Source organism: Rhipicephalus sanguineus, chromosome 11 (genome assembly GCF_013339695.2).
Source record: "Rhipicephalus sanguineus isolate Rsan-2018 chromosome 11, BIME_Rsan_1.4, whole genome shotgun sequence".
Classification (NCBI taxonomy): domain Eukaryota; kingdom Metazoa; phylum Arthropoda; class Arachnida; order Ixodida; family Ixodidae; genus Rhipicephalus; species Rhipicephalus sanguineus.
The window spans coordinates 17,088,226-17,099,910 of NC_051186.1; the positions used below are offsets into that span (position 1 = coordinate 17,088,226).

Sequence of the window (11,685 nt, forward strand, 5' to 3'; positions counted from 1 at the left end):
TCCGCTCCCGAGCGAAAGAGAAAGCGCGCCAAGAGCGAGCCCCTTGTCTGCCTCCATCCGGCGACTCCAACGAAAGAAAAAGCGCGTTCGGCCTCCGTTCTCGAAACGGCTGGACCGACGGCCGTGCCGCTTCGGCCTCCGTTCAGACCAGGTTTTCCCGGCGTCGCCGACGCGACCGCTTCGCCTCTCGTTCTCGCACGGCCGGACGCCAGCCCGCTGCCGCCGCCTTGCGCGCTCGTCGCCCCGCCGCCTTGTCTTCCATCCGGTGACCGAGCGAAAGAGAAACGCGCCATACGAGCGGCCGTTTCTTATTAAACAGTGCCATCTATCATCTTTAATCACCAACCGTATACGAAAAACCTCTAACACCATCTAGTGTATATTATTTCCAAGGACATATACATCACCACGCCATATATATGAGCCATTCATAAACTAGAGTAGCAGCCTGACACACGCTTCGGAGTCCCTTTCAGGATGGATGGATGGGATGGATGCTATTCAGCTTCCCCTTATACGGGGGGGTGACATGTCTGCCACCACGCTCGAAGAAAAAAGGAAAAAACTTCCTTGTGCTTACAGACACACAACGCCATCTGTTGAGCAATTCATAAACTAGAGGTGTCTTCATACTCCTACTACTACAGAGAAGGGAACGACCCACACCCTAAAGAGCTTCACTCCTAAAAATTTCAAAGCACCCGACCAGGGATTCAAACCAGCGACCCCTCGCTCCCCAGAGCACTGCATCAGACAGCTCAACCACGCCCCATGCATGCGCCGCCGAAATAACGGCGAGCTATTTATATGCACCATTTATACGCTGGTGGTACGCAGACCTCGGAGGAGCTTGAGCGTGTCTTCTATCGCGCAAAGCTCGTATAATTTTTTTCAGTTTGAAAACTGCCCTTCAGACGCACACGACAAAGTGTCTCCTTTCTGTACCCGCTCGCGATGTGGAACGAAAAAATTGGCCGCGTATCTGCGTGCTTCGCTGCAAATGTCGTCTAAAGACGATAGAAGATGCGCTGCGTGAGATATGGACGCCATCTGGCAATACGTCGGCAAACATGAGAGCTGTGTTGCGGGCTGGTAAGTCCCGGCGCAGCGGCAGGCGAAGACCGGTGACCAACGCGACCGGTGGGGACGCCAGCCAGCGCGAACTTGCTGTTTGGCGCGATGCGCCGAAGGAGAAGAAACGTCCGCACTCAACGAGTACTCTCCACAAACTCTCTTATTTACAGGTCGCCTGAGTATAACAGGAATGCCAGAGCGGCACCCCCTGTGATTCGTACAATGCAATACTGAACCGATACCGAAACACAACATGAGCTTGTGCAGAGGGCACGGAGGAAGACAAGTTTCAGCGCAGTCGCATTTTCAGCGCAGCTTAAGGAAACTAGGGTCTTTAAAATTGCGTATCTGTGTATTTTCTATTAAAGGAACACACCACCTAATACTTACCTAATGATGTTGCGCCTCAGATATGCGTAATATTTACTTTTTGATCGAAAACAATCACGAGTATGAACAGCCGTACCAGTTCAAGATGGGTGGGCGATAAGCAAGTGGTTCAACTTCGGCCGGCTGGCTGAGTCGGGGTGACGTGCCGACAAACAGAAAGACAGACCAAAATTTCTGCGTTTAAGTTCCCCATGAAAGACTATCGTCTTTAAAAAAAAGAACACCGGGCACACCTTCCGATAGACGCCCCGTATAGGCTTCCCAAGCAACGCTTAGCGGTGCTGCTGCTCTTGACAGGCAGCGCCATCTCTGGCAGAAAAAGAGAAACTGGGGCGTTAGCAGCGCGAATTTTCCCCTCTCTCCACCGCGTTGCGCTCGCTTTGCACGTGCAGAACTCTCGCGGTGCACTTGCGCCGCCTCACAATGTACCGCTTGCAGTGCGGCTTCAAAAGGATTTTCAAGCTTGACTGGCATTTCCGAAAAGCGAACTTGATAAAATGAGAAAGCCTCGTCAATCACGTTAACGGTGAAGAGCAGACGATCGACAACAACGACGCCCAACTCAAAGGGAAATGCATTTCCCAAGTCGCGATTACACCGTGTAGGACGTATACCTCGAGGTAAGTCTCATTCTGTCATGTTAAAGATGAATAATGGTCCACATGCACTCCGAAATGAAGCCGTACGCGCTATCGATGTTCTGCGGCGTGGACTGCGAATCATATGATTGTTGTTTTGATATGGCATGCTTACAGTAGCAGCCGCGTACTTTCGTGAACAAACGTTTGCGGCGTGTGAAAAAAAAAAGATTATACGGCCATGGCACTGCTTCCTGAGAAGGTTAGAGTCAAGTCCTCCGTGCCGCTGGAGAATCACCCGCCGATTAGGACGCGAGGCAGCTAGCTGAGCTTTAACCACTGTGAAGTAAGATGAACTGCTCGCCTCGTTTTTTCGGCTCTCCCGTCATGCTTGCAGTCTCTTTTTATGATATCGACTTGACAGGCGTATAAAACCTGTTCCGTGAACGCAGCTAGAAAATCGCACAAAGTCAGAAGGCGGTTAGTTAAACCTGCAGAACGATGTCAAAGCTTGCTGCAAATGCACAGACGTCCGTTCCGGCGTGGTAAATCAGCCTTCCCGACGCGTGAAATGCAGGCGCCGTACTTCTGACGATGTGCCGAGTTCAGTTGAATTCAACCAACCGCGCAATGCTAACGGTATAACGCGAATGTGAAACGTTCAACAACGACGGGTAGGTCTCACGAACACGGGGAATCAAAACACAAAGTTGCTTCACTTACAACCGTAGCTGGACTTTAACAATACGAGAAGACAGCGCGTAATCATTAATGTAGTCGCTGCGTGCATGCGCCGCGTTACTTACCGATTCAGGTAGTCGCAACGAACGAAAGCGATGAACTCAGCCAAAATAGAAGGCGAGACAGCGATGTCAGTTATCCACGCTTGCCCCCCTTTATTTCTCGTACGACACGCCCGGGAAACGATTCAGTTCAACACGTGAATCGTGTGCCTTGGTGTTGTCTGCACTGTTGTGGCTGGCCGCTAAACCGCAATACTTCGGACCACGCTTGCGCTTCCGCGGGGTCGCTTCTGCCATCGCGGAAATGCGCAGCTTCGCACAGCAAGCCTCTCGGTTCAACGTACCCAGCTGACGGCCCCCCAGTTACCCGCACCGATAGGAGAACGCGTGCGCACGTGCGCCTGTGTGCGCTACCGCTACCGTGAAAGGGGCTGAGTCGGCCGCGCAGAAAGTTCAGAGCTTTCCGACAGAGCCGCAGCGCGGCTGGCGCGGCGCTGTCGTCGCGCTGCGAACTTGAGCTTGGGTTCCCTATGGCAGGAGACGCAGAGGGGTCAGCGCACGCGCCGCAGTTTAAAAGAAAAAGAAATGTCTAAGAGCGTCTGATTCTCCATTGACGACACTTGCAGCGCGATGCACAAGCACAAACACGTGACAACTGTGACAGTCGTTAGTTCACGCTTGTCCTGTGCATACCTGCCCGTTCTTTTCAGGCGTCATTCTTTGTGCTTCAGTGGCGCGCTGCAAGTATCGAGCTGCTGGTCATTCCTCGTGTAACATTCCAATTTCATTGGAATGCTGTCGCATTCATTGCTTCGCCCTTGTGGCGAAATTGTGACTTTTTTATTTTGTGTCACCTACATTTCTCGTCTCACGTGCATTTGTATTCAGTTCTACTAGCCTAACGTCTTATCTTTATATGTATTGTAATTTTATTGTATTAGGTTTTTTTTTGGTTTTTGTTCATCCTTTATGCACCCCACTCACCCGTGTAAAGCTTTGTGCAATTGAGGGTAAAATAAATAAAATTAAATGAGAGTAGGTGGCGTTATAAGCAATATTTGAGTGTTATTCATCGAAAGCATCACTACAATATGCCAACGCAAGCCCCTGCTTTTAGACCTCGAAAAGACTTTCGATAAGGTTTCGTACTGGTGTTTTCTGTAAAGCAGTCCCTCTTGGTTTTCCAGTCTTTTATCTCAGAGGATGGAGTGTTCAAGCAATCCTTAGGAGTTTGTTCCTTCGAAGTGCTATACGTCGGAAGTTACCGCCATTCAGTATGCTGTTACTCGTGACACTGTTTTCCATAAGTAATATATTTATTTTATGTGATTATTATATAAAAAAACATTATATGTACAAGCGAAGCGCGCGCAGGTTACCGAGAAAGCGAGCGCAGCGTGACGCGTTAATGGACATGCCGATGTCTATGAGCTATCCCGTGTACGCTGCTATGCCGGGCCCCCATATCAGCAAAATTTTATGCTCTCCAAAGACAGGACGAAAACAGGAATACATTCGCACACACGAAGCGCTCACACAAAACGCATCTACGCTTCGTGTGTGCATATGAATTCCTTTTTTCGTCCTGTCTTCTTCGATCAGTTTAAAACTTTGACGAATCTCTGAACCGACCAATCGAATATCCCCAAAGCAAGGCCCAATGTCAGTGTAACTCATCACCAGTCACGGGCGATTTCCGCAGCGTTTAAAAACTTCAAGAGCAGTCGCTGCATCTCCTTCCAGACTCTACAATGTCCATGCGGAAACAGCATATCATTCACTCTGCGTGTGCGGAGCTTAAGCGTTGAAGTGCTTCAAAGACACATTGTCGAGCTTGATCAAGGTCAGTGCACTGCTGTTAATGATATTTAACATCACCATGGGTTTTACAAAGGACGACACAATGGCGTCGCGGTATGTCTGATAAGGTAGAGCCATGCTGATGTACGCGCTGACCCAGAGTGGACGCGATACAGAGTTGCCAGTTCCGCTTATAATAAGCGGATTTTGGCTTCTTCTTCGCTGAATCGCTTGTAGAATCTTCCAGTCGCTTGTCGCGTTTTTTTTTTGCTTATTTGCGTTTTTCAAGCAAATATAGCTATTTTATTCATTGTCACGTTCGCCAAGAGCGCGTTTGTCGATGACTTTGTGTAGCTGAATGTTGAAGTCAAACATACGTTGTAGGAATCAGCAAGTAACGTTCATCATGCACTGGCAGTCGTACAGTCAACGAAATGAAGACTACCCTGGAGAAAATGCTAGAAAAGTAAATATGTGATTTCGTTCTTAGTTGCGCATATTTTCGCAGTACAATATACTTGAAGTGAATTTTTCAACTCCCCTTCATATTTGAATGATATTTTTTTATTATAATTACAAATATTTTTTTAAGAAAGGGGAAATTAATTAAATTTTCGCTCCTTTTGGACTTCATTTGTGATGATTATTTGCTTGATATCTCGGAGTATCTGGCAACACTGGCGCGATGTAGCAGAAAGGCTTCTGCTCTGGTTAGCCTTTTTGTCACACGTGGAAGGTGTGGTGTCCACTATAAAGAACTTGAAATGCCTGGTGACAGCGTCTCTTAAAAGGCTTCGAGTTTATCCAAGACCACTTCGTTGGCCTAAGTTCCAAGGCATTCCAAATAAGTCTGTCAGCCGCCTCATTACCCGCTATACCTACATGCCATCGAATCCATTGGAAAGTCCAACGGTGAACAGTTATTCGAAAACATGCAGTGAGCTTTGAGTGCATTTCTCCAAAACCAACGCATGCTGCAAAGTTAAAGAGCGGACTTGCTGTTCGAAAGTAGCGCAACTCGTTGCTCCCTACAAGACTTAATGTTTTAGGGCTGCTTGAATTGCCACGCTTTCACACGCTGTCGACGAAACGACGCAGTGGCGTCCCGCCGCCCAGGACACCTTGAGGAACGGAATCACGAACACTGCAGCGCTGGCTGCCCACTCTATATCAACCAACCCGTCGGTGAAAACTTAGAGAAGGTAGGCGTAACTTTCTTCTAGTTATTCAAGCACCATATAAACGTGCTTCTGCCATGGGCATGGACCGCTTGGTGTGCATCGGAGGAATTGTCAGCCGGCAGTGTATATTAGCACGTGACCAAGGTGGGTCTCGCCGATGTTGCTGTCTTCGTCTGGGAAATCTCAGGCCAAGATAGCGAACAGTATTGACAGCCTTGTGAACTGGCGATTCCTTGCGTTGCCGAAAAAGACTGAGGAGCCACGACCTGGGCTTGATTCACTTAGTCGGCGTAGCAGCGCCAGCAGCCGTTGAGAGGCGAAAAGACGGAGCAATGGAAGCCAAGATTCATGAAGCATCCTTACACTCCCCGCTGACTGTGGCGCTCCTAGGGCGATTTTTAGGCCTTGACGATAAAACATTTTGAGCCGTTGGTACTGAGGCTCACATACAGATCACTTCAGGGGTAATTGGAAGAGGACGCGATTGACAATTATTGCCACATGCAACTTTGTCATTGATGACGAATGGCCTTCACAGCTTGTACCTGCCATCCTTCTAAGGATGTTTACGCGCGAAGAAAGGGCTGAGATTATCGTGTATACAGCACGTCGCCCATTCATCTTGGAGCCTAGTGCACCCCAAGGAATAGTATGTATTTAGGTTGTAGCTGAAGAGATATCTCATTCCTTGTTTCTCGTCGTCGCGTACTGAGCAATAACATGAAAGGAAGCTTTTCTGCAGATGTGGCTAATCCATTTGATGCGAGTTAGGTGTGTGCGGAGAGTATAACCATTCATTCAATTGCTTATGCTGATCTCCAGGCAGCCAGATGCGTATGTAGTCGGCGCATATCGACATTTCAACTACCTTGCTGACTTTCTTCAGGCATCCGGTAAGCCAGCCATGGCCACGTTGAATAACATTAGAGACAGGACACTGCGCAGCGGCACGGCTCTGGTGATTTTCTTTGACCCACTCAGCTCTATCGCGAAGTTCACTTGCATGGACCGGTCACTAAGAAATGCTTGAACAAAGCGGAGAAGATGGCCTGTTATTCCCATAGCCGCAAGACGACACATTATCGCGCACGTAGTCATACGCCTTTGAAACGTCCAGAAACATCGTCAATGTTGAAAAGCCGCATGCGCGCTGGTATTCTATGTTGTTTAACAAATCTGAGATATACTGTGCACTCAATCGCTGCCGAAATATAATCATACATGTTTGAAGAGCCTTGGGATTCGCAATCCACATGTCAGCGGAACACATGCAAGGAACACAGGCAACACAGGTGATATAATTTTGTGCTTTAAAAATTCTGCAATGGCAGTAGATTACCATTGAATGTTTCGCGACTTCTAGCGTGCACGGCTGATTTCTTTTAACAGCAAAGCTGTTTAAGGTCGCTGTAATTTGTCTGTCGGAAAGAGAATTAATCATCATCATGAACAAGCAAGCGCTCTCTACATTGGCTTCTGCCAACGTTTTTAGATAGCTTCAGTTGGCAAAGCGCGCGGCATTCTATTGGCGCGAGGCGGCTTACTGCAATCGCCAACCAGGCGGTGGCGCTGCGGTAGCGTTAGGATCGGTCTCGGCGCGTCGTCTGTTGCTACTGGAAAAGCGCCGACAGGAGACTACCACAGCGATTAACTGTTATTCGAGACGCAGAAACGAAACTTCGCTCTCATTTAAGTTACCTTTACCGAAAAGCGCTTTTTCGTTGTTTCTCGACATTATAACTAAACGCAAACAGCACGTAAGACAGGACAAAAAAAGACAAGGCAAACTGTACAGCACGCTTACCTTCATTCCTGTTTGCGTTGTAACCGGCGTTTATTTTTGGCCAGTATATGTGCAAATCACCTCAGGATCCCGTGATACTCAATGATATTCTAACCTTACCATAACACGTGTTACACGGCCAAAATCCACTGAAAAGCCTAGAAAATCAAGAAGCAGCAAGGAATCCAGAAAAAAAATTGTAACTTTTATTTGATGCCATGAAACTGAATGCAGCAGCTACAATATTTACAGGGACATATTTACAAGGGTTACGGTGACAGAGCTGTACTGCAAGCCTTCACGTTAGCTTCACTTTCTTTCTAGCAGATGCGACTTTTTCTGAAGAGCTAAAGCTTTTACAAGTATCTCTGGCAGCGAAATGCAGTCTTTAGCACTATGTAGGAGTGAAGGAGCTCTGCCGTAGTGGTTACCTTGTGAACAGAACAGCCCACACTAGTAATGTCACAATCCCCAAGAGCGTCGAGAACGCACCAAACTGTGTCTGAGCAGAGCCGCTTCTTTTGTAGCTCATCCGAAATTTTGGCTTCGATGCCTCGAAACCTAGAGAAGAGCTCCCATGATGGCAATTTTAGGCACCCGTGCTTAAATTCCCTCTCCAAAGTGAGAAATGCCTCTGGGCACTCCGCATTTTCAGACTGGATACTACGTACACAGTCAGAACACCTCTCGTGCTTGAGGTAAGAGTGGACAAGATAGCCACACAAGTAGTAAATAACACAGTCCTGTGCTGGTGGTGTGGAGTACCCATGATCAGGTGCTGTCGGTGTTTCATTCTGTGCAGTAGAAGAGATTTCTGCCAACTTTGCTCGAACACCCTCCCGGAGTCTTTCATGGGATGAGAGTGTGTCATTTCTTTCCCTTTTCATGCTGTCTGCGACTGTGGCAAGCACAAAAGCCTGCTCATCACTCACGTTCCCAGTGACACAAGTGCTGATTGGTGTATACAGGTTCAGAAGCCTATATATGTGTGCAAAGCTGATTAGGGTAGGGTGATCTTCATGCCCCTTCATAACTTCTTGTCACACCAAAAAACCTCTGGAAAGAGGAAGAGGTGTTTTTTTTTATAAAAGCAAAGTGCGCAAACATCAACGTGATAAGCAAAAAGAACGAACGGATCACCTCTAAAGGATCCTGGTTTAGTTTGCCCGTGAGCACATAACGCGCTCCTTTAGAGAGATCTCTTACAAGGTCCCGTACTGATGCAAGCGTAACTCGAAGCGACTCCATTGTAAATTGCGATGCAAACATCACTGTCCCATTGGTGATATGGTTTTCCTCGGTCTTATTTACAGCATCAAGTAACTCCTGCATGACCTTCAAAATAAGCCAGTGAGCAAATTAATATCACAACAATGTAAGAGATGTTATGAAGCATTATCTGTAATATTTCACAACAATGCAACAGATGCTGTAAAGTATTATCTTTACTTCAACTTCCTTTGACGAACTTGTTATTCCAAACCGTGGAAGCTTCACATTCAGGGCATCGAACAGGTCGTTCACCATGAGGGTGAACTGAGCAGTTCCATGGCAGTCTTTCAGGTCAGGCTCCTCTAACCGCTGGTATACCTTTAACCCAATGGCAGCGCTTCGGCTGAAAAGCTGAGAACAACATATATGAAAAATTTGCGGGTTTATTTTTATGAACAAACATTTATGCATATAAACCAGCAGTTGTCAGCTATGAAAGTGATTTGAATATGGTAGATATGGCATTTTTTTACCTGTACAGCCAGACTCCCGTTCATCTTTCGCAGGTTGTCTGGGCTCACATGCTCGTTTGTCAATTTCTGAACCACCCGAAGCTGCTGTTTCCCATCTACTTCTTGGAGTCTTCACCAGTGATCAAAGTTTATTTTTTGTTCCCCGATATGCAGTTTTTAAAAACAACAGTGAGCCGAAGAAAGGTGTTCCACTGCAGAAGCCACTCCCTAAATCAGAGTTGCTCAAGCATGAAAAATGAGTAAAACATTCTAATCTACTTACCATGCCATACTTGTGACGCATGAGATGGTTCCTTATGCATTTGATGATATGAGGTACATCACACAGGAAGTAGAGCTGCTGATCAGGTACACAAGGATGGTCAACTTTGTGTTTCGGTTGATAAAGCTTGGCTTTGATGCCAAAACTTGACCACATGGCCTTGTTGGTGCTGGCACCATCACTGATAACAGTGACGACAGTTGCATTGTACTTGTGTAATTGCAAAATGGCTTCTAAAGGAAGCCTTGCTAGCACTCTTCCAGGAGCTGCATGTCTCGTAGCAAAACTTGCCATTGGTTGCACCAAGGAGTGAAACAGACGCACAAACATGAGTACCAAAGCGTGGTCGGCTGTTGTTTCTGAGGCATGACCATCTCCATAATCAACGAAGCCATCCACCTTGTAGGTACTCTTGTTAAATGCGACAACCTCTCGCACCTTCATCTCGTCCAGTATTAGCGTTCCGTAGCATTGTACTCCTGCTTTGTTCTTCATAAAGACCCCACTGTCAAGAGATACCTTGTTGAAGCCGAATTCACATGGCATTCCTTTCATCATTTGTCTCAGCCTCGTGGTGGTTGGAAGTGGCATAAGCTTCATGTTTGACATTAGTCTATAAGCTCTTGGGCTTGAAATTCCTAATAGAAGACAAGTCATGAGCCATTCCTGTTCATAACGCCTTCATCGCGGCGATTTTGCCTTTGCGGGTTTCTATGCTGAATTAAAGGCAAGTGGCTGTGCTTGCGGAAGACTTTCCAGTGCTTTGTCAACTTTGCTCAATGAAACTTTAGACAAACGGCGTCTCAGTGTAGACACTTCTCTTCTAGCTCTTTCGCGAAACACAGTGGCCCTGATGGCCTTTTTCTTTAGGTTTTGAATTTCATATTCAGGCTTCCGGTTTGTGCTTTTTTTAGGGCGATGCTTCATTCTATTACCAAAGTTTTTTTTGTTTTTTTGCATGGAGGGCACAAATGCTCACCTGACAGCACCATGCATTTCTTGTTTCGCCATGCACCCTGCCTTTTCACGGCTGTCGTTCACGATGAAACACCTGGAAACAGCTCACATTTACACCCAGTGCAAATATTGAGCGCATCGGTGTAGCGAAGGAGCATTGTTAAATTCTTCTGGCTTGTTAGCCGCGTCGGAATGTTTCCATCTTTCTAGATGTAGCTGCACGGCGGGACAAGCACACCTCTTGAACTAACTTCAACCGCCAAGTCTTCCCGGATTACAACGGCCTTTTCAATGTACACAACGCCCCCAGACTCTTCGAGTTTGTACAAGATAACTTGGATGGTAGAATCCCACACATTCCATGAATCAAATGTCGGGCTGCCTTGCACAACAGCAAGCCAGGGCGCAGTTCCTAGCGTGCTCACATCGGTGCATTCATCAACATCCATGCCGTCACATGCGCCTATTTCGTCGTACAAATCTTCATCACTTTGGCAGGAAGCAACTTGGGCGAGAACCACTGTCCTCATTTTGGGTGGTTTTCTTGTTGACTTCGGCACCGTTGGTTTCGAGAGATGCTTAGGTACGTTCGGAAAAATTCGAGGCACAGCGCGCTCCCTCGGTGTCCACCTGCCTCGCGGTATCGTTACGGTTTGACCGTTCACGGTGTGCTCATAGCAGCTTATGATGCCTACAGGCTCAAAATGAATGTCACAGACGTACGTTTTAGGGGCGAAGCTCCTTAAGGCGGCACCCGTTCGTCCCTCGTAGTAGTGCGTAACCAGTCGTAACGCTAGTACCAGATCTTGACCTCCAAGGTGGTGCCGGTGGGAGACTTTTCCTGCGCGTTGTTGAACAATAAAAAATTCGCAGCGTGCGCGTTAACTAAAAGCCGAATTCTTCTGCCTCTCATTCCCCATTAGCAGCCATTGGCATGTTCCAGTAGGAAACGTTAGTAGAAGTAGAAGTGTAAGTGTTAGCTAAAAGCCGATTTCTTCTGTGTCTCATTCCCATTAGCAGCCATTGTTTACCTCCAAGGTAGTGCCTGGTGAGATTTCTCCTGTGCGTGATTGAACAATAAAAGTTTTGTTCAAAACGCCGTTGATTGATGAAATAAACCAACGAAAGACGCCAGATGTTTTCTAAAAGCAAAACGAAAGAACGCCAGATGT

At 47.2% G+C, this 11,685-nt stretch overlaps 1 long non-coding RNA gene across 1 annotated transcript; it reads right to left on the minus strand.

Moving 5' to 3' along the window:
* Positions 1–7,746: 7,746 nt before the first annotated feature.
* LOC119373253 (uncharacterized) lies at positions 7,747–11,238 on the minus strand. Its single transcript, XR_005179797.2, has 4 exons — positions 9,295–11,238; positions 8,999–9,172; positions 8,690–8,884; positions 7,747–8,605 (listed from the first exon to the last, which is right to left on the minus strand). It is a non-coding gene; the product is annotated as an uncharacterized LOC119373253 (long non-coding RNA).
* Between the last annotated feature and the right edge of the window lie 447 nt (positions 11,239–11,685).